At 51.0% G+C, this 22,741-nt stretch overlaps 1 protein-coding gene across 4 annotated transcripts in view; it reads left to right on the top strand.

Annotated features, from left to right (window-relative positions):
- The window catches only part of EPS15L1 (epidermal growth factor receptor pathway substrate 15 like 1), a 99,414-nt gene that overhangs the window by 283 nt on the left and 76,390 nt on the right, over positions 1 to 22,741 (top strand). The window lies entirely within an intron of this gene.

Here is a 22,741-nt window from a genome sequence, read left to right on the forward strand (position 1 = left end):
GGCGCGGCGCGTGTCTGCTCCGCCCGGGGCCCGGACCGTGCTGCCGCAGAAGCTCGCAGGTGGGGCGGTGCACGGCGGCACTGGGCTCTGTTCCGGGAGGTGGGCGAGGGGAGCTAGCATTTCTGTCGGCGCGGCGGCCCCAGGAGTCTTTGTCTCCTGCTGGTTCGGGCGCCCGTGTCGCCGCGGGGAGCAGTCGGGGTGGAGGGCAGAGCCTCGCTGGAGCCAGGACCTGCCGGCAGCACGATCTCGGACTCATCCCTCCCTCCTTGGGGAGCTGCTTCAGCCTTCCCTGCGCCGTGCGGAGATCGCACGTCTCCAGGCGCCTTCTGCGTCCTCAAATTTGCCTGATGTTCTTACTAAGGGGCAGTATCTGTAGCGTGACACAGACATGCAAAAAAGAGCCATGCGCAGGCAGCTCAGCCTTTTGGGAGGGACTTTCATTCATTCATTTATCTGTCCAGTCCTCAAATGTGCGTTAGGTCAGGTGCTGGGAGCGCAACGGTCGTACAGACAAGGTCGCTGCTCTCTTGGAGGTGACGCTCGTGGGAGCTAGAAACTACCTCTGTCCTGCTAATCATAGCTGCCTGCTGCCTTTAATTTGCTGAATACCTGTGTTGTACCAAGCACCATATTATAATCACTTTGCTAGAATCATCTAGGAGAACATAGTGATTAACAGTGGGAACACAGGGTCAGATTATCTTTCGCTCAAATTTTGCCTCCAGCTCTTTTTCCTGTGAATGTCCTCTGATGAAGCTCCTAGCCTTTCCACACATCAGTTGCCTTATATGGAAAATGGGGGTATAAAAATGTGTTGAGGCTGGGGTGGTGGCTCACACCTATAATCCTAGCACTTTGGGAGGCGGAGGTGGGAGTTCTTGAAGGGATCAGTTGAGGCCAGGAGTTCAAGACGAGCTTGGGCAACATAGCCAGACCCTATCTCTACAAAAAATAGAAAAATTAGCTGGGTGTGGTGGTGCATGCCTGTAGTCCCAGCCACTTGGGAGGCTTAGGCAGGAGGATCGCTTGAGCCCATGAATTTGAGGTTGCAGTGAGCTATCATGACAACACTGCAGGCCAGCCTGGGCAACAGAATGAGACCCTGTCTCAAAAAAGAAAAAAATGTATTGAGATAATGTGAAAATTAAGCATGTAAAGCACTTAGAACAGTGCCTAGCACATTGGAAGCACTCAGTGATACTATAATTATTATCATCATTTAATCGTTGCCAGATTTGGACATTTGGGAATAGGGACCACAGCAAGTAAGAATGCCAAAGCTGACGAGAGCTGATTAGCAGGTTGACATGACTGTGGAGAAGAAAGAGAAATGTGTATACCTTTCAAATCTTGCAAGAACTAGCCAATTTGCAACACTGTCACTAAATTAACAGCCATAACGACTGGTGGTTATTAATTAACAAGTTCTTGTAACAGACATGAAAGTGCTCTGTAAACTAAGTGCTCTACAGATACTAGGTATCGTTATTAATAGCCAAGTGCTACAGTTTAGGGTGTGGGGGGAGTGAAACTCACCTAAGCTCATTTAATGAGAAAGCATTCAATGTTTTGTTTTGTTTTTTTTTTTTTGAGGGGGGTCTTTTTAAAACTTCCTGTCTAATTTTGACACTAACCCTAATTTGAACTTTGATGACAATAGCTAATGTTTATTGAGTGCTTTAGAGTTATAAAATGCTATCTAGCCTGTTGTCACTTACCTGCACAACACCTTGCACTTCAAGGAGGGGATTCTTATTTTACTGATGGAGGCTTAGGTTTGGAGGAGGGTGGTGATTTGCATGAAAATATGAAAACAGGAATCAGGTCATGTGACTCATCTGCTTAGAACCTTTTGGAATAGAATCCGGATTCCTTCCCAGGAACCACAAAACCCTACCCGCCAGGCACCTGCCAGGCTCTAGCGCTTCACCTACTTTGTGCTGTCCCTGGTCCCCACACTGCAACCATATGCACTGCTTTCTCTCCCTCCCTTCCATAGTCCAAGCCCTCTTTGTCCTCAGGGTGTCCCCACTGGCTGTTCATTCTTCCTGAATCACTCTGCTTCGTTTCCCCCTTGGCACTTCCAGTGCCTGGCTCCTTCCCCTCCTTCAGGTGGCAGCTCAAATGTCACCCTTCCCAGAGGCCTTTAGTGATCACCTGTCATAAGCAGCACCCCACACAGCTGTCCGCCTCCCTCATTCCACCCCTCAGCACTGAACACGGTCCACAGTTGTGTGTTTCTCTGCCGTCTGTCTTCCTGTTAGACCAGTTGGTTGTCCCATAAGGCAAGGACAGGCCTCTTGCTCAGTGCTCCTGAGCTCAGCTTGCAGGAAATGTCAATCAAACCTGTGTAGCTGGGACCAATGACTTGCACCACCTGGTACAGTTCCCACGTGGCTTTTCTTCTCTATGTGGGGGCTAGGGCTGTGGCGGGGGACAAAATTGAACTGAGGAGTTGTAAGAAGTGACCAACGGCCTGGATCCTGTGGCTTCTGACAAATTCAGGGTGCTGACTTCTAAGCTTTGTCCTGTTTCTTTCCCTGCATGTTTGTTGAATGAAGGCATGACCCAGTTTTCTTCCTTCAGGAAATTTTGTCAATACCTCTCTATGCCTGCTCTTGAGTGAAGCTCTGCACCAGGGGTTACTGTCGGCCCAGGTGTGAGGCATGGCCCTCCCAGGCCCTTGCATTCTAGCTCAGAGCTCACACAGGTTCACAGATAATTCCAGGGGAAGCATGGGTATAATTCCCAGAGAGTTTCTCGTCAGGGGCAGCAGAGGATAAGGGGGGTACGCCCTGGAGCAGAAGGCTGTGATCTGGTTGGATTGAGGTGGCAGGGCACACTTGGAAATGGACGGCCAGGTGAAGGTGAGTAAAGCGCTTAGTTAGTGGGTTAGCGGAAGGGAGGAGGGGGTGTGTTTCCTCTGCCCCCGGCACTGTCCATCTTTCCCTGTCTGCTCTGCATACCCGACATCATCTAGGACATTGCCTTCCTTACACAACCTTTTCTGACCCTGAAGATCAATGTCAATTTTTAGACTCTGTACTCCTGCCTCTCTAGGAGTGATTTTTATTTATTTCTTCTCTTTTTTCTTTTAAAATTCATTTTAATGAGCCCTTAGAATGGCTCAATAGGAGTGATGTTTTTTCCCCATCTCATTGATTTCTGTTTCTCCCTGCTCAGCCTCTCTTCAACTCTTGGAGAAAACCTTCTATGTGAGCACACCCATATCCTTTATACCTTTGTACTCTCCGAGGTTGCCAGCAACCCCACCATCCTTGACTCTAGTGGCCTGTTGCTGGAGCTGGTCCTCCTCGAGCCCTGTAACACTGGAGCTGCCGGCCTTCAGTCTTCATCTTCTCTCCCTTTGCTCTCTCTCCTGCCTCCAAATTTCAGCCTCCCCACCCGCCTCCTTCCTCTCTGTCTCTCTGCATGCTGCCTCCCCTGGAGCTTCCATGTAGAGTACTCTAAACCTGCCTGCCCCCAGACCCTTCAGGAGTCCAGCCTCGTGTCTCTCCCTTCCCCTGCCAGCCTGCTGGACTCTGGCATTGGCCCCTTCCTCGCCACACCCCAAAGTGGTCTGGGGCTGTTTCCTTTCCTGCTCAGCTTCTCCCTCCCATTTCATCCTACACCCCCATGGGATTGATCTAAAACGCATCCTCAACCACTCCCCTGCTCCAAAACCCTTCCGCAGCTCCCATTCCCCTCCCTCTCAAGTGAGTCAGGCTGGATGAGCCCAAGCCCTGCCTTCCTATGCCCTAGCCCTGTTCGGGCTCCACCTGACCTCTCCTACTCGCTGTCCCGCACGTGTTCTAGCCTCAGCATCTCTGACTCTGTTTGCTCTTGTTGCTGGAACCTCACTTGGTGTGACCTCCCGTTGCATTGTGCCTGCGCTGGGGCCACTCTCTGAGGCCTCTTCTGCATTGTTTTCCCTCAGCCCCACCCAAAGGACAGTTCTCTCTCCTGTGCCTTCTGCAGGTCCCCTGTACCTAGGAAGTGCTTGACAACCAGAGGAGAGCACTGGGCTCAGTGGTGAGGAGACACTGCCCGGTGCCCGAGGAGTTCCATCTTCCTTCCTTCTTTCTCCCTGGTCATGCTTCCTCCGTCCAGGGGCTTTAGATACATTTTCTTTTTGCTGGGTGCCACCATTCTAGGAGGTTTTTATTCCCATTTACAAGTGAGGATACTGAGACCCATGGAGATTAAGTGCCGTGCCAGAGCTGAGGCTGCACCCACGTCTGCCTGTTGCAGCTCCCCACCTTCCAGACAGCCTGCTGGGCACCCCGCCCAGAGCAGCGCCTGGCCAGTGTGTCTGGAATGAATGCTGAGTGGCTTGCGACATTTGCTTGTCCTCTTGTCCCTTGTTTTTTTCTTTAAAATAATTGCACGTCTATCTTACTAGAATGCTAATGGCAATGTGGTGTAAATTGATGAGTAGAGAGTGAAGTTTTAAAGTGAAATCTATGCCTGTGAGATCCAGAACCCCTGTGTATGTGTACATGTCTCTCTCTCTCTCTCTCTTTTTTTTTTTTTTTTTTGAGACCAGGTCTCACTCTGTCACCCAGGCTGGAGTGCAGTGGTGCGATCATAGCTCACTATAACCTCAGACTCCTGGCCTGAAGCTATCTTCCCACCTCAGCCTCTGAAGTAGCTGGGACTACAGGTGCCACTACTTTCAGCTAATTAAAACAAAATTTTTTTTGAGATGAGGTCTCACTGTGTTGCCCAGGCTGGTCTTGAACTCCTGGCCTCAAGCAATCTTCCCATTGTAGCCTCCCAAGTAGGTGGCAATATAGGCATGTGCCGCCACTCCAGGTTAATTAAAAAACAAACAAAAAAACGTTTGTAGAGCCTGGATCTTGCTATGTTGCCTAGGCTGGTATTGAACTCCTGGTCTCAAATGATCTTCCCGTCTTAGCCTGTCGAAGTGCTGGGATTACAGGCGTGAGCCACCGTGCCTGGCCATGGCTGTCTCTTATTGACTGTATTGGTCTGGTGTTTTTTACTAAATAGCACCTCATCAAGCAAGAACATGTATGTTTTGCCCCCTCCACCCCAGTTCCTAACTTTACAGCAACTTTCTCCCGCCTGGTTCTTAACCTTGGTCAGCTGATCCAGGAAGCAGAGTGACTGCCCTCGGGTCAGGTGGTACCAGAGAGCTGAGCGTCCCCTTTCCAATTCTGATATCTCAGTCTGTGCTGTGTTCCTGTGACGGACGGACAGACACCACTGCCGCACCCTGGTGAGGGGCACCGTGTCAGCCCCCGCCTGGGGGTGCTCTCGGGTCCTCCCCACCTTGACCTGACCTGTGCAGCCAGCGTCCACTTGGAAATCTTCTCCATACTCTCCCTCGAACATGACCGTTCAGTCCCAGTATTACTTGAAGCCATGTTAGGGTACCAGCTTTTCATTGTTTGGGTCCCCAGATGTTCGCCAGCTTTTCAATGTTTGGGTCCCCAGATGTTTGCTCCTTGCCCTCAATTGGCAAGTACTGTCTGTACCTCAGTTTCCCCATCTGCAGACTGGGAACAGTACTGCTCTACCTGACTAGCCACAGTGGAGCCTCAGGACCCTAAGGTGTGACGTCAGGTGCCCTCCCTGTGCCTTCCGGTCCTAGGTCACGCTGTTCCTTCAGTAAATGTTTATGTGGCATCTTCCCTTTGCTGGGTGCTTTCCGGGCAGGGGATGGAACAGGGACTCTGAAGACAATCTTGTTCCACGGAGCTGAGGAGGGGGCACGGGCGGAAAGAAGTGCACAAATACGTCGCCTGTCCAGCCGTGATCCATATCCAGAGAAGAGCAGAGCCGGGGGGGACTGTGATCTGATATGAGGTCCAGGATGGCCTCACCTTGTGGGCTGGAAAGACTGAGTAGGAAAGGCCTCTGGGATTCTGTCCCCCTGGTCCCCCTGGTCGGTGTTATCCTGTATGTGTGAGGGGGTAAACTGAGACCGGAGATGTGTCCCTTGCCCAAGGTCCTACCTGGTGAGCTCGTGCTGACACAGCTCTAATGACCCAGGTCCAGGCCTCTTCATTGCACCATAGTTCCCTGTCTTGGAAAGTTTCGTTTAGCTCCCAAGCCTTACAATGGGGTGACGTCTCCTGATCTCGTTTGTTTTTATACAGTGATCTTGCCACCTGGTCATTAGATACTCTGTCCTCTGAGTGGAGAGGACAGCACTTGTCAAGTCATTATTTTATGGCTTTAATTCATCTCACTGGAAGGGAGAAGGGAAGTGGAAAGGCCTGCTGGTTGTCTTCACAAGGATAAAAAGGTTTCCCGGCTCGAGTGGTGAGCAGTATTCCCCAGGCCCTGCCCATGAGGAAGGGTGGCTTGGCCGGGCCACGGTGGAGGCTCAGGTTACAGGTGGTCTGAGCAGGACGAGGGGCAGACATACTGTACAGAGGAGAGGGGGTGTTGGTGGGGGTGTTGGACTGGGCCCTGGGGGCACAGGGAAGGGAGGGAGGAGTGGCCTTTCACATGAGGAGAAGCAGACTGAGCAAGAGCCCAGAGGCTGCAGTTCGAGCTCAAAGGCCCAAAGTGTGGGGCTGGGACTTTGGGGTCCACGTCCCTCTCTTAATTAGGGCAGCTTGGGGATGAAAGGAGGAAGGTGTTTTAGTAAATAGGACGTGGGAGTCTGTGCCTGGGCTGCAAATTGGCCCAAGACAAAAGGGACTGCTGGGGTGTCTGCTTGCCCAGAGAGTGGCCACTGGCAGACGGGGGTTGGGAACAGAGAACTACTTCTGTCCCCTGTGCTGGGCTGGGCTTTACCACCAGACCGAGTGGTGGCCTGAAGGTTACCATTCTGTGTGGAGTGTAAACAAATTAGCTTTTAAAGCCTGTGTGGGCTTTCCCCCATAATAGTCCCAGCTCTTTAAAAAAATTTTTTTTAGAGATGGGATTTCTATCTGTGACCCAGACTAGAGTGCAGTGGTGTGATCATAGCTACTGCAGCCTCGAACACTGGGGCCCAAGTGATCCTCCTGCCTCAGCCTCCCGAGGAGCTGGGACTACAGGTGTGCACCACCACACCCAGCTAATTTTTTATAGAGACAGGGGTGTCCTTGTGTTGCCCAGGCTAGTCCCGAACTCCTTGCCTCAAGTGATTCTCCTGCTTTGGCCTCCCAAAGTCCTGTGATTACAGGTGTGAGCTACTGCACCTGACCAATCCCAGCTTAGACTACCACAGGCTTTTGGGGGGAAGTAGAGGTTCCACATGGCCACAGGTTACCTCAGGTTTCCGTCTGCACTGCCTGCTGCGTGGGGATGCAGTCTTGATAGCAGAATCCATTTACTGATTGCATTGGGAGCTATGGCAGGTTCTTGAAGAGTGACACCTTTAGATTGTCCAGCCACTTACACAGGGAATGCTCTGGGCTGGGTACTAGCTCAGAGACGTTTGCTGTGATAGGGGCATGAAGTGATAAAGGGGAACCTGGCCGGAGATTGTTTCAGGAGGAGAGAAGGGGCTAGTGATCCAAGGACTATGTGGGGTGGCCATTTGGACAGGCGATCGTCTGAGTGGGGACAGAAGCCAGAGAAAGAAGCAGGTGTGTGTGTAGCCAACAGGACAGGATGCGCCTTCAGGGAGCCAGGACAGCAGCGATGGGTGGTCCCTGTGGGCTATGGCTGTGTCAGTTGAGGCAAAGTCCCCCAAGTCGCAGGAGACCCTGCAGGTTGGGTGAGACCCCAGATTTAGGCGCAGCTCAGAAGAATAACTCTTGGGCCAGGGGCACCATTAGATTCCATTCGCTGAGCTGCTTTGTGCTGTTTGTGACTGAGATGGGTAAAGCTGAGCCCTACCCTGGGTCAGCTCAACTGGGCACCCAGGCACAAAGATAATTAGGACACAGTGTGACCGACACCCTCATGGAGGGCAGGTGGCACCCACAGAGGTGGAATGAATTGCCTCCACTGGGGTGGAGGAAGCCAGCACCTGCACCTCCCTTTTTCTTTTGCTGCCTCTGTTCCGGCAGGACTGGCTGCAGATGCCCTGACCAGTGCCTTCCCCCAGCCTCTGCACGTGCCTTCCCTCCCGGCACCGTCTCCACAGCTTCCCGTTCCCCTTCCCTGACTGGTAACCCAGAACTCCCAGAGCAGTGTTGAGTGATTTGGGGTGCAGATGTTATGTAGAAGTGAGGGAGTGTTATTGGACCACTGATGGTGTCATTGTCCCTGTGCTTGTTTCTGGATAAGGAAACTGAGAAGGAGAGAGGTCAAATGACCAGTCAGGCCCCTCAGAGAGGTCGAGTGCCTGGATCAGACTGCAGGCTCCAAAGCCGCCAATTTGTCCCATAGATGCCACACTGTGGGCTCCCAGAAGGGCAGGAGAAGCTCTGTCCTGCTCCCTGCTGTGTCCCCAGCTCTTGAAATATGGGTGTCCAGCACGTAGTAGTCAGGTGATATCCATCTGTTTGAGGCTGGATACTTGGAACAGCAGCCAGGGGCGCGGTCTGCCTCTCCAGCTGCCCGTGATGGGAGTCGATAGATGGAACGTTTAGTCTCCAGGCCGAAGAAACAGCCCCAGGGCCCAGAACCACTCCCTGGCGACAGGGCTCAGGGTGCCACCAGGGCTGGGGTCCCGCTGCCTCTTCCCCTCCACTCATGAGAGGGCAAGCAGAGGGCTTCCCTCATTTATTAGTGACAACACAAGCTTGCCTGTGTCATTACATCGATCCATAGAAGATTGGCTTAATCCAAAGGGGATGTACTTTTCAATTTTACCTTTTCCCATGGAAAAGAAAATGATCTTGTTTCAGACTATTTTCAAAGGGGAGAGATGAAACAGGGAAAAAACCTGTTGGTGATGAGGTCCTTACACTGAGAAGACCCAGGACTGTGCAGTCTTGGGGGTAGACGAGCCCTCTAAATCCCCCGACACCCTAGAGATGGCACTGTCTGTGGCTGCGGGGTGGTCCCGAGTGCAACTGACCTAGGTGTGTGCTGTTGCATATGTTTCTCCCTTTGAGTTTTTTCTTGGGCAAGATTTAGAACAGCTCCTTGAACATAGCACACCCCTACATGGTTTTGGAAACTTTCTCCACTGAGAAGAAGATTCTGGAGTGGCCAGGCAGGCCCCACTGTTGCTGAGTGGGTCAGGACAGTCTGGTGACCCTGTGATGCAGATCGGTGCTGTTGCTGCTGTCACTTGGCCTGCTCACTGCAGGCAGAGGAGTTGGCGTTTTCTTTTAGGCTGGGCTCTAAGTGTTGACATTCAAAGTTATTTGACTTTGTCGATTTAATTTTGTTGTTGTTGACTCTTAGGCACTAGAAAATATCCTTTAACTCACCACCACATATGCAGATTTTTGTAGGTATGTACTTACCTGCTATGTGTAATATCATCCATCTTTAAAAAATGTTAGCCAAGACTAAGGGAACTGGTACAATACCGCTCTATCCTAGGCGCTGGGAGCAGCTTGCTGACTGGCTGGGGGAGAAAATGAGTATGATTTATGCTTTGGTGTAGTCAGCACTGGGTGAAATACCTTATTATTTGGCAGAGATCGTTTGGCAGGCTGGGCTGTGAGGGTGCTGAGGGTTTCCTATATCTCAGGAATAATGACAGTGATGTAATAACCACAGTAAAAGATGCGATAATGGCTTTCAGTTGCGGAGTGTGGATTACCTACATGTTACCCTTTGATACTCACAGTAATCTGCAGGGAAGGGGCAGGGTTAGTCCCATTTTACAGGTGGCCACACTGAGGCCCAGAGAGGCATCGTAGCTTGTCCCCTCTGCCGCAGAGCAGTGGTGCCATGCCTGCCCACTGCGCTGCACCCGCTGCACCCCCTCCTCATCCGAATCTTACGCGCTGCACAAAGAGACGTTTAGCGAAGGCTGCTTCCAGGAGCCACAGCATCCTGCAGCGTGGAATAAACAAGAACCTGCCACCCCCTCCAGGCACTGGGAATGTAGGAAGAGGGGGCTGGTCGTCAGAGTAGCCTTTCCATCAATTGGACCTTAAAAAGTGCCCCTTGTCTAAGCTCGGGGCTATGGCATTGTGGCGGGGAGGGAGACTCGTTTCAATTGGGGGAACAGAGGAGGAGGCGTGTTAGAGCAGGGGGTCGGCCTTCAGGAGGCAGAGGCCCCCCAGGCACAGGGAGCACGGTCACGCACTGCGTAACGGCGTTTTCGTCAATGTTGGACTGCGTATGTGACAGCAGTCCTACACAGTTATAGTACCGTGTTTTTTTGGCATTGCATACACAGATACTTAGCACTGTGTTATGATCGCCTACAGTGTTGAGGACAGTAACCTGCCACCAGGTCTGTAGCCCAGGAGCAGGGGGCTGTACCACACAGCCTCGGTGAGGAGTAGGCCGTACCACCTAGGTTTGTGTAAGTGCACTTCGATGTTCACACAATGACGTCATTGCCTAGTGACGCATTTCTCAGAACATAGCCCTGTCGTTAAGCAAGGCGTGACTGTGTTTTGTGCCAAGATGAGAAGGTGCGAGGCATGTTCAGTAGAGCATCCACCAGGCGGAGGTTGATTGCGTGCTCTGTGAGTGTCCGGCTCAGTGTGTGTACGGGTGTGCAACTGTGTGCCTGTGTTAGAGTGACTATGTATATGCCTGCGTGGGTGAGCGTATGGGTGTGTATGTGTGAGAGTGTCGGTGTGCAGTGAGTGTATGCGTGTGCGTGCAGCTGAGTGTGTGGAGTGGAATCAGCCTGGCGGGGAGGAGCATGGCTGGGAGCACTCTGAGTACTGGGCCAAGGGCTGGGGCCTTACCCTCCTTTGGAAACCCCGCAGGGCCTTTCTGAGCATGACAGTGGCCGTGTGTGGGGGAGTGAAATAAAGAGAGCGGCGAGTGAAGGCGGGGGGTGGGGGGGGACTCTGCTAGAGCCAAAGGGTGGGGCCTAGGAGTCTGGGTGGAGGGCTGGCCTTCCCATCGGGACAGAGCTCTTGTTCTGTCCTTGTCCTCACTGCCCCTGCCAGTACGCTTGCTGTTGCATGTTGTCATGTGTGCTAGCCGATGGCGTTGGTTCCCTGACCAGACTGATGCTCCGCGGTGGCGGGGCCCGTGTTTCTGCTGGCCATGGAATCTGGGAGCCTAGTGTGGTGTGTGATGTCTGGAGGGCCCAGGAGAAAAGACAGTGGCGCCAGGAGGCAGATGCCGCTACCACAGTGATGAGGGAGGCGGCGCAGGGGCCCACCTGCCTGGCTCCACCCATGGCCAGGAACACCCCGGCAGGAGGCCAGACACATCCAGCCCCGAGCCCTGGGCAGCATGCTCGGCTGGGGGCCAGGGATCAGAGGATGGCAGGGGCGTTGGAGCCCAGGAGTGGCCGGTGTAGGAGAGGGATTTCGGGAAGACTCAGGGTGCACTTGCAGAAAGTTGGGAGCCCTCAAGGAAGGCGCTAGGTGCCCCCCTGTGTGGGATGCACTTGCTGCTGAGCCATCTACCCCATCAAGTGGACTGAGTCTCTCCAGGGAGTCTCCTTACTGGATGGAGGAAGGAAACAGAATGGGGCCAGGGCTGTTCTCTGAGATGCCCAGGAGCAGCGTCCGCGGGAGACGGGTCAGCAGCAGGGAGAGCTGCTGGAGGCTGGTGCAACTTGTCATCTTAAGCAGCATCCTTGGGAGGAAGGGCTGGAATCCGCCCCCCTCCTGCGTGGCACATTCTGGCTCCATCCTGCCTGCCCCGGCTGTACTGCCGCTGGCTCCCTGCAGGGCCTGCTCCCTTGGTGTTTTTGCTTCGGTGGCCCCTCCCTCTTCCTCCTGCTCCATTGCAGTCCTGTCCCCCCGCCCCACCCCCACCGCTTTGGTAAGGGTGTTCCTCGGGAGGTGGCGTCTCCCTGCTGTCCTAGGTGTGTGGCTGCAGAGTTGGCCTCCATCCTGTCTTTTCCCTTTAGCACTTGGCAGCTAATTGTGTCTAGTGAATCCACGAGGCGGGGTGGGGCGGGTGCCCTCCGTCACTGCTGCACCTGCACCAAGGGCAGTGCCCGGGCGGAGGGAAGCACTCAGTAGACACTGCTGGAACGGGAATTAGGTTTCTACGTTGACACTCCACAGGGACATCCCAAAGAAACGCATTCAAAGAGGAACCGGTGTGCCCCCTCTGCATGTGTGTCTGCACAGTGAGTCACTGCGTTCCCTGGGGCTCGTCCTGCTGGAGGACTGTGGCCATCTCTCCCTTCCAGGCTCCCCTCCTGTCCCCACTCTGTGTAGCTGATACATGCTCATATGCACCTGCTCGCATGCGCATCTGCCCAGCTCGCTGGACTGCCAGGCCCGCGCTCCCGTGGCTCTGCCTCTCCTTGGGGATGACATCCCGGCTTCACAGCAAGCACAGACCCTGTCATCCGATGTGTCTGCCCTTCTGTCTGGCTAGAACTGTGCTGAGTTACTCACAGCCCCAGCCTGCCTTCTCTGCCCTGGGGCACGCCTGGCCCGGCCCTGACAACTTGGCCCAGGCCCTGGAGGCCACCTTGGCTGTGCCCGCCACCACCATCATGTCACACAGCCTCCTGCGCTGTAATCCTGGGCTCACTTTGCCTGCCTGCCTCTCCTTCCTCAAGCCCAGGGCACTGTCCCGCACACTTTTGTAGCCCCAGTGCCTCTTCTTTTTTTTTGACAGGGTCTCACTCTGTCACCTAGGCTGGAGTGCAGTGGTGCCATCATAGCTCACTGCAGCCTCAAACTCTTGGGCTCAAGCCATCCTCTCACCTCAGCCTCCCAAGTAGCTAGAACTAGAGGAGCTCACCACCATGCCTGGCTAATTTTTCTTACTTTTTATAGAGAGGAGTCTTGCTATGTTGCCCAGGCTGTGGTGTCAAACTCCTGGCCTCAAGGGATCCTGCTCCAGCCTCTCAAAGTGCTGAGATCACAGGTGTGAGCCACTGCGCCCAGCCCAATGGCCCTTAGCGTGAACTCAACGTATGTTCATAGAGTGAGTGAATGAATGAATTTCCAAGTCCAGAGGGGTGAGAGCTGGCCAATCCAGGGGAGGACCCCTCTTTGGGGAGGTTTTCTGTGAAGGGCAGGGGGAGGTGGAACTGGGATAAAGGAGGCATTTCTGGGGATAAGATACATTTTCACCTAGAGTCGGTGGAAGGAGAGGCTAACAGGAATCACAACAGCGAGTGAGGAACAAGTCCCCACTGGTGGGAATGCTAACCTCCGTCTCTAGATACAGAAACTAAGGCCCAGAGAGGCTGCTCACTCCTCCCCAGGGTTGCACAGCATTCTGGTGGTAGCCCAGAGGTGCAGATGGAGCCAGGCAGTCTCAGGGCCCAGCCAGCTTGGTTCTGTGTCCTCCACAGGGCAGTGCGTCGTCAGGGCGGGAAGTCTGCCGTGAGTTATCTTTTGTCCCATTTGCATTTCCGGGATGCTGAGAGCAATGATCCCTTGGGAGCACTTCAAGCTCTCAAACCTTGAATCTGTGCTCTGCCCCCCACCCTGCCCATCCTGTTCACCCTGGTGCTTCACCGCATGTCTAGACTCTCAGTCCTGGTTCTCTTGCTTCTTGGTGGTTCTCCAGACCGGGGACTGCCGGTCTCATCGCTGTGCCGTGGCCCTGAGTTCCTTCTGGGTGGGGTGGAGGCACTGAGCCCTGGGCATATCCGTCTTGCAGGGTGTCATTCGGGTCCCCGGGGAGAATCCATGAATCTTCCTTCAGGTCCTGCTTCTCCTTGTACCTCTCTCGTTCCGTTTCTGTCCTCTTTACAAGTGCGACGCGTGTTAATGTAGAACACTAGCCAACACAGAGAGCCATGAGGAAGCAAACCAGGTTACCCACAGAAGGCCCTGTCCGTGTGTCTGTCCTGCCAGGCTCAGATACTGGGACACAGGACGCCATGCTCTTACAGGCCAGGTCCCGCCGGACTTGCTAGTGCGGGTCTTTCCTTTTCCCTTGGCAAGTAGATGACGCGATTGTACCCCACTCGGCTGTTTTTACTGTTACGAGGTATTTCTTCTGGTCCCATGGAGACACAGCAGTTGTTATTGGCTTCACCAATTCTCAGCTGTTTCAGCCCTGCATTTCTGCCTTTGAGAAGGGAAAACTGAACCACGCTCCTGCCCTTCCCTGCTCCTGTATAACTTAGTGGTTCTTCAGGGTAGATTCCCAGAGCAGAATTTGTAGCCTTGGAAGCGCATACCTGTATGTGTTTTTAAAGGAATGCTTGTTTTTATTTACTTGTTTGTTTTTTGTAGAGTCTAGGATTACAGGTGTGAGCCACCACCAGGCCTTTTCTTTCTTTTTTTTTTTTTTTTTTTTTGAGATGAGGTCTCACTTATGTTGCCCAGGCTGGCCTCGAACTCTAAAACTCAGAACTCAAGGGATCCTCCCATCTCAGTCTCCTGAGTAGCTGGGACTGTAGGCACCTGCCATCGTGCCCTGCTTGAATGATAGTTTTTATGGTTTGACAAAACTACGATCCTATTCATGACAGAGCTCCCTTCGTTTCTAACACTTAAACCTTGAGTGGCATCCTGTCTCTCTCCCCGTATCGGAAACTGGCAGGACAGACACGCTGACAAGGATTTCTGTGGGTGTCCTGGTTTGCTTCCTTGCGGCTCTCTGTGTTCTCTGGTGTTCTACGTTGGCACAAGTTGCTTTTACAAAGAGGACAGAAATGGAACAACAGAGGTGCAAGAAGCAGCCCCTTGTGCCATTAGGGTCCTTGCCAAAGCAGAGACACATCAGTGGTGGTCTTCAATTATGTCAAAAAAAATTTTTTTTTTTTGAGACAGAGTCTTACTTCGTTGTCCAGGCTAGAGTACAGTGGTGTCAGCCTAGCTCATAGCAACTTCAAACTCCTGGGCTCAAAGCGATCCTCCTGCCTCAGCCTCCCAAGTAGCTGGGACTACAGGCATGTGCCACCATGCCTGGCTAATTTTTTTCTATATATATTTTTAGCTGTCCAGATAATTTCTTTCTATTTTTCAGTAGAGACGGGTTCTTGCTCTTGCTCAGGCTGGTCTTGAACTCCTGAGCCCAAGCGATCCACCTGCCTTGGCCTCCCAGAGTACTAGGATTACTGGCGTGAGCCACCACGCCTGGCCTAATTATGTCAAATTTTAAACTTCCAAAAATTAGAGGGAAGAGTTTAATGAATTCCCATGTACCCACCACCCATTACAGTAGATATCAGCATTTTGCAAATTTCTTTGCACCTGTCCACCATCCCTTGATACCCTCCACATACATTTTTATTTCCTAGGTCTTTTTTTTGTTTTTTCCTTAAAGCAAGGTCTTGCTCTGTCATCTGGGCTGCAGTGGTGCTGTCATAGCTCACTGCAGCCTCAAACTCCTGGGCTCAAGTGATCCTCCTCCTTTAGCCTCCCAAGTAGCTGGGACTACAGGCGTGTCACACCAGGCCTGGCTTTTAGGCGTTTTTCGTTTAATCTTAGAAATCGAATTTCAACATGTGCCTCTAACAGTTAAGACTGTTTTCTTTACATAACCACAATGCCATTATCATACTAACACAACTAATAATTACCCCTTTAGTATTCTCTAATACCCAGTCCGTATTTATATCTCCCTGATTGTCTGCAGATATCACCTTGCATTTGGTTGTTAGGTCTCCTCAGACTCTTTGAGAAAAACAACACCAGATGTCTTATTTTGAGGTTATCGTAGGTGCACATGCAGTTGTAAGAGAAATCCTGTGTACCTGTGGTCCCCAAGCCTTGGGCCACAGAGCTCTGCTGGTCCCCCCTTCCGTAGAAAAATTGTCTTCTGTGAAACTTAGGCACTGTGTGGGGCGGGGCACAGCAGGAGGTGAGCGCCACTCGAGGGAGCAAAGCTTCCTCTGTACTTATACAGCCTCTCCCCGTCTCTCACATCACTGCCTGAGCGCCGCCTCCCCACCCCCTCCGTGGAACTGGTCCCCGGTGCCAGAAAGGTTGGGGACCGCTACCGTGCACCATTTACCCAGTTTCTTCCAAGGTAAGTAACATTTTGCACAATGACAGTGTAGTTTTGCAACCAGGATAGATGAGTGTGTTGATACAGTCAGACACTGAGCAGCTGTCTCCTGCTGCCCTTTCATAACTATACCCACTCCCCTCCCAGCTCTTCCTTAACCCCTGGCAGCCATCAATCTGTTCATTTCTGTGATTTTAGCATCTTAATAATGTTCTGTAATGGAATCATACAGTATGTAACCTTCTGGGTTAGGCCTTTTTCACTCAGTATAACTCTCTGGAGATTCATCTGGGTTGTTGCGTGTATCCCACTGCCGAGTACTGTCCATGGTGTGCTTGCACCACAGCTTGTTGAACCAGTCACTTGTCGAAGGACATCTGAGTGTTTCCAGTTTGGGGCAGTGATGGATAAAGCTGCCGTAAGCATTGCGTGCAGGATGTTATGTGAACATGACTCTGTATTTCTCTGGGGTAAATGCCCAGGGCAGTTGTGTTGCTGGATTATGTGGTAGTTGCATATTTGTGTTTTTATGTTTTATTTATTTTTATTTTTATTTTAATGTGTGCGTGTGTGTGTGTGTGTGTGTGTGTGTATACATATATATTTTGGAGACAGGGTCTTGCTCTGTCACCCAGGCTAGAGTGCAGTGGTGTCATCATTATCTCACCGCAGCCTCCAACTCCTGGGCTCGGGCGATCCTCCTGTCTCAGCCTCCCGAGTAGCCAGGACTACAGGCACGGGCCATCATCACACCAGCCTGCACATCTTCTAATTGGATTGTTTGCTTTTATTTTGCTGTTGAGTTTTGAGAGCTGTTTATATATTTTAGACACTAGTCCTTTGTTGGGTGCGTGCTTTGCAAATGTCTCCTCCTAGTCTGGTGCTTGTCTTTTCATCCTCTTATCCAGCTCTTTCACAGAGCTAACGTTTGTAGTTCTGATGACGTCCAATTTGCCAGTCTTTCCTTTTATGAACTGGGCTTTTAATATCAAGTCTAAAAACTCTCTGTCTAGCCCTAGATCCTGAAAGTTGTCTCCTGTGTTTTTTCCTAAACATATTTTTATGTTTTATGTTTAAGTCCATGATGCATTTTGAGTGAGTTTTTGTATGAGGTAGAGGCCGTAAGTCGAGGCTCATTTTCTTCCTATGGATGCAGTTGCCCCAGCACCATTTGTTGAAAATGCTTTCTTTCCTCCTGAAGTGCTTTTGCACCTTTGTTGAAAAATCAGATGGGATTTCATAGGTTTATCCAAAGGAAGGAAAAGAATCAGACGGGCATCTTTGTGTGGCTCTATTTCTGGGTCCTCCGTTCTGTTCTGTTCCACGGCTCCCTGTGTCTGCCGCTCTGCCAACACTGCGTTGTCTTAATCCCTCTAGCTATAGACTGAGTCTTGAAATCAGGTGGACTGACTCCTTCCACTTCATTCTTCTTTTTCAAAATTGTTTTAGGTATTTAGTTCCTCTGCCCGTCTGTATAAATTTCAGAATAATCGTATCTATGTTTACAAAAAACCTTGCTGGAGTTTGGTGTGGGAATCGTGCTCAACCTGCATGCAAGAGTTGCACACACTTAAACTCACAGTGCCACGTCGCCCTCCAAAGAGGCTGGGATGGTTTATGTTCCCACCAGCAGAGCTCGGGACGTGTATTTCCACCTTTGGCAACCTTGCACAGCATCTGTCTTTGTTCCACTTTGCCAAACTGATAGCAAAAACTGGCACCGAATTTTATTTTGTAATACTTAAATTACTGGTGAGGGTAATGTTTTCCCCCTAGCTTTGCTGCCTCTTTTCTTTCTGAATCGCCTTTCTCTTATCCCTGGCTCATTTTTAATTGGTGAGTCTGTCTTTTTTCTTATGATTTATTTATTTTTTATTTTTATTTTTTCGAGGCAGAGTCTCCTTCTGTCACCCGGGCTAGAGTGCTGTGGTGTCTCATCATAGCTCACAGCAACCTCAAACTCTTGGGCCCAAGTGATCCTCCTGCCTCAGCCTCCCAAGTTGCTGGGACTATAGGCATGCGCCATCACTCCTGGCTAATTTGTCTATTTTTTGTAGAGACGGAATCTCACTCTTCCTCCGCCTGGTCTCCAATTCCTAGCCCCAAGGGATCTTCCCACCTTGGCTTCCAAAAGTGACTTAGAAAAGCTCTTTCTCACTTCCCAAGTCATCTCCTTCTCTCAGCAACATTTACCTTAGCCCTGATGGAGAAAGCTCTGATCAGGCAGTTGGAAAGAGCTGTTGGTGTCCATTCCAGGGAAGTTAGACATGGCCCATTGTTTTCCTCATGCCGCCTTCTTCTTCTTCTTCTTCTTCTTCTTTTTTTTTTTTTGAGAGAGGGTCTCTCTCTGTCACCCAGGCTGGAGCGCAGTGGCCTGGTCATAGCTCACTGCATCCTTGAACTCCTGGGCTCAATCAATCTTCCCATCTCAGCCTCCTGAGTAGCTAGGACTACAGGCACATATCACCACGCCCAGCTAATTTTTAAATTTTTTGTAGAGACGTGGTCTTGCTGTGTTGCACAGGCTGATATCAAACTCCTGGCCTCAAGTGATCCTCCCGACTCGGCCACCCAAAGTGCTGGGATTACAGGTGTGAGCTACTGCGCCCGGCCTCCTGATGCCTTTTGAGTGCAAGTCAAGTCCCAGGTCTGCCATGTACTTGCCTTGCTGTGTGACTGAGCTGGATTTCGTCACCTGCAGACTGTGGGCCGGCCTGCCAGGAGGGCTGGGCACGCTTGAGGTGATGATGGTACAAGCCTCGTGGGGAACTCCAGGGAAGGCAGAAGTGCAAGGATCATCAAGTGAGCACTTCTCCGGTTATGTTTTTGCCTCAGCCTGTTTTTCTAAGTAGGAACTCAGACGGGGATGTCTTTTGGTGTATGTACCTAACTTCCTGCAAAACTTGGCAGTAGCATTGAAAAACACAGCCATTATAGGCTCTCCACTTTCCTGCGGAAATGGCAGGCCCTTGGAAAATACTGGTTTTCCAGGCGATTTATGTGCTCAAATATGCCCTTTGGCCTCTTCTGTTTAATAAAACTGCAGCATCACGTAATCACGGATGTGCGTTTTCCCAGACAAGCAGGCACGTGAGGCTGTCCTGAGGCCCAGTGCCCAGCTCTGTCACACCTGGGCCGCCTCTGCAGGATCCGAACGAAGTAGGTTAGGGTCTGACTCCAGGGCCCCTTAGCCTGGGTGTTTCTCTGGCCCCATCACTGCCTGGCTGTGTGACCCTAGGCAGGCAACCTCAGTTTCCCCACCTGTCAGTTGGAACTAGCACTGTTACTTTCGCTGTAGTGTTGTCGGGAGGGCTCAGTGAGGCACTGGATATAAAACAGCCAGCCTTCACTTTTATATAAACACGACCCACTATTTATTAGGACCAGGGGTTATAGGTGCTTTTGTGAAAGTTTTCAAATGCAAATGAATTTGCTTAAAAGTGTCATTTTGAAACAAACAAGGCTGACAGTCATTGCTTTGTTTTGCCTGAGAACACTTTGCAGGCAGAGCAGAAGTTTGGCTGGAGACAGCCAAGCATGAAGACACAGGAGGAGTCCCGCCCTGCCCTTGGCCGAATGTGGGAATCAGAGCTGGGTGGACTCAGTCCTGGGAGGATCAGGAGTCATTAGAACACTGTCCTCAGAGGGTTTCCCTCCAAAGTGGTGTTGCTGTGTTTTAAGGCAGTTAAAAACTCAGCTGGTTTTCTTCCAGGTTAAAATCACACGTGGTTTTCTCCCAGGTTAAAATCACACGTGCTCACAGGAATTGTGGTATTTTCAAGCCTTCACAACAGAAGGATGTGAAATTGTTCTCTTCCATGTGACCCCCTTCCTTATCCCACTTGTAAATTGTTTCTGGGCTGGAGGGTAAAGTGAAAAGGCCACAGGAACTTTGCACGTTGTCTCTCTTAGTATTTTAAGACAGGAAGAGCAGCTATTAATATAAGACCAAGCTGAAAGCTGCGTTGAACCTCATCAATAATTCAGACACGGCAGAGGTGAAGATGGCGTCTTCTCTGTACCCTGGGGTAGGCTCCATCTGACTTGCTTCCATTCCTGTGGCAGTCACGGTGCCACCTGCAGCCACTTACACTGCAAGTCTCACCCTGGTCTGTCCCCTTTCTGCCTTTGCCTCGGGCTTGGCCCTGGGTTCACTTTGGGGTCAGACGTGAGTGGGCAGCTCTGGCGGCTGCTTTCGCATGCACAGGGCTCCTTCCCGGCAGCTTTGAGGCTTCCTGTTGGGAGCTGCAAGGTCTCTGCACAGGGCGGACAACACAGACTGCCCCTGGTTGAGGATTCATGGCGTTAGCCGTGTGTGTCTTCAGCTCTGCCGCAGTGGCACATGAGGGTGGCTTGCAGGGGTAACTCTACTGTCCCCAGGAAGCAGCAGTGGGGTAAGAGGAAGTGGTAATTAGGGTCTGATGTTTTCCTTTTTTTCTTCCCCCTTCTGCTTTAGCAGTACTTGAAATACGTGTCATTAAATCGAAATCTCTAACTGCTGTCATTTTCCCAGGTTACCCAAATTGGATCCCATAGTTAAAGGGGAATGCTTGAGGTTTCCATCAGCTGTAGTCTTTGGGATTGATAACTGACCATCAAACTTTCTTTTATTTTTTTTATTACAAATTTTTTTTTTCTTAGAGATAGGGTCTTGCTATGTTGCCCAGGTTTGAGTGCAATGGCATCAGCCTAGCTCATTACAGCCTCAAACTCTTGGGCTTAAGAGATCCTCCTGCCTCAGGCTCCCCAGTAGCTGGGGCTACAGGTGCCACCACCACGCCTGGCCCACTGAAAGTCAAGCAGTGTATATGAATGAGCCCTTAGCATGGACCATCAGAGGTTGGAGGTTCGGGTCAAGTGCTTCAGCAGCTTTTCTGGGCCAGTCAGGGCCTCGTTTCTCTTGGTTGTAGATCTTGTCACTCATAAGCATTTGGGAAGTTTGAGATGGATATTTAATAACCCTGCATGCCCCAAATACCACAGATCTTTTTTTCACTGGATTGATAGTGGCTTGGAAACCTCTTTCTCTTGCTTATCATGAAATCTTTAAAAAAAAAAAAACAACACTGGAAATGTATTTCATGTCTGTACCTCTCTGATCGTTGGTAGAAAGGGCACCTTTGTCATCTAAAGTGGGGAACTTCTGGGGTCTGTGAGCCAATGGCAGGTGATGTGCTACCTGCTGTCTAGATCCAGCCACTGTCACCTTTATTGATAAGTGACAACCAGCCTGCCTGACTTTGCCTCCTTTCTGTCTATCTTACCCCTCTGGGGAGCTGTTTCAGAAACAAACTGGAGTTTAGACCCAGAAGGTCACACAGGGTGTGATGGCTACACACTGTCATCTAATAAAGTCATAAAGAAACTAAGGGTGATGGCCACTCCCAGTCCTCCCTGAACCCCAGACCACTCCCCCAGGGACTGAGTCAGTCAGGGGCTCCTGGGGATGAGGGAAACAGACAGGGGCTACTGTAGCTATGCACTCAACTCCTCCTAATTCTTTTTTTTTGTTTTTTTGAGACGGGGTCTCGCCGTGTTGTCTGGGCTGGATTTGAACTCCTGGCTTCAAGCCATCCTCCTGCCTTAGCCTCCTAAGTAGATGGGACTATTGGCCTGAGCCACTGTGCCCAGCTAGTTTAATTCTTTTCCTTGGTGTCTTTGTCTTCTTTTTTTTTTTTTTAAATGATTATTCCTTAACCTCTGGCTTTTCTTGTTTTTTCATATTGTTCTAGTTTTTTCTGCCTTTTCAATATTTCCTTCTTTCTTTTCCCCTTTTTCTTTTTGTTTTGACTTTCTTCTTTCCCCTTTGAGACACTTAGGCTATTTTCCTTCTATTTTCATTCTGTCTTGGTATTTTTCTTTGTACTTTCAGTTCTTTATATGTTTGCAGGTGTTGGCGTCCCCCAGAGAAGCTGACCGTAATCCGGGCATTATTTTTAACTTGAAATGACCCACGACAGCACAACAGTGTGCAAGTATTGGGTGCATATTGGTTCACATCCAGTGATTATGACTGGAGGGAACCAGCCTCGCTGGGGTCTCATTCATTGTGAGAAATCCTGCGACAGCAGGCAAGGACTGTTTTGATAAGCACTATACTCCTGCTGCTTAGACAATACTCCTTTTTTCCACCTGGCTTTCTTTAGCTGTTTACACGCCTGTTCTTCTATATAATTAAGCCTAATTGTGCATTCTTCACTTTTGATCACTTATTAAATCAACAGCAGGTTTGTGTACTGCTTTTTTCGCCTCACTCAGTAAAACACCAGCACGTAAGCCTTTATAGCCAGCATTTTAGTGGCTGCTTAATTCCTCACCGGGTTGGCACACTCCCCAATATGCCCTTCCTCCCCACTAGGGGACAGCCCCTTAAGATCAGGAAGAAAGGCAGTGGACATGGTGGGAAGTGTGTGACCTTGGCCGTTAGCCATGCTGGATGTGGAGGTGGCCTTGATTAGCCTCGTGGCCCCAAATGAGGCAGTTGACCTTCTCCGAAAGGTGATGTCTTGGTGCTTTGATGGGCTGGAACTTGGAATGTCATCAGTGCCCAGCTGAGGACTTTGAACTTCCTGCCTACCTTGGTGGGAGCGGTCACTGGCCAGCTTTCTCTCGGCGGGGGCTGGTCAGCATGTTCTCTGTAGTCACTCAGGGAGCTGGTGGAGGACGGGCAGGAAGGGTGAGGACGAGACCCAGGGCAGGACAGCCTGTTGGAAGGCTGAGTGCCTGGGGACTCAGGATGCCATGCAGACACTCCTCTCCTAATTCTGGAGCCAGAGAACAATCTCAAAGCATAGAGCGTCTTTTCCCTGTGAGCTCTCAGATGCGTTGAAATCCCATCGCTCAGTGGATGGAAATTAAT

This window comes from Eulemur rufifrons, chromosome 2, assembly GCF_041146395.1.
Source record: "Eulemur rufifrons isolate Redbay chromosome 2, OSU_ERuf_1, whole genome shotgun sequence".
In the NCBI taxonomy this organism is placed as follows: Eukaryota; Metazoa; Chordata; class Mammalia; order Primates; family Lemuridae; genus Eulemur; species Eulemur rufifrons.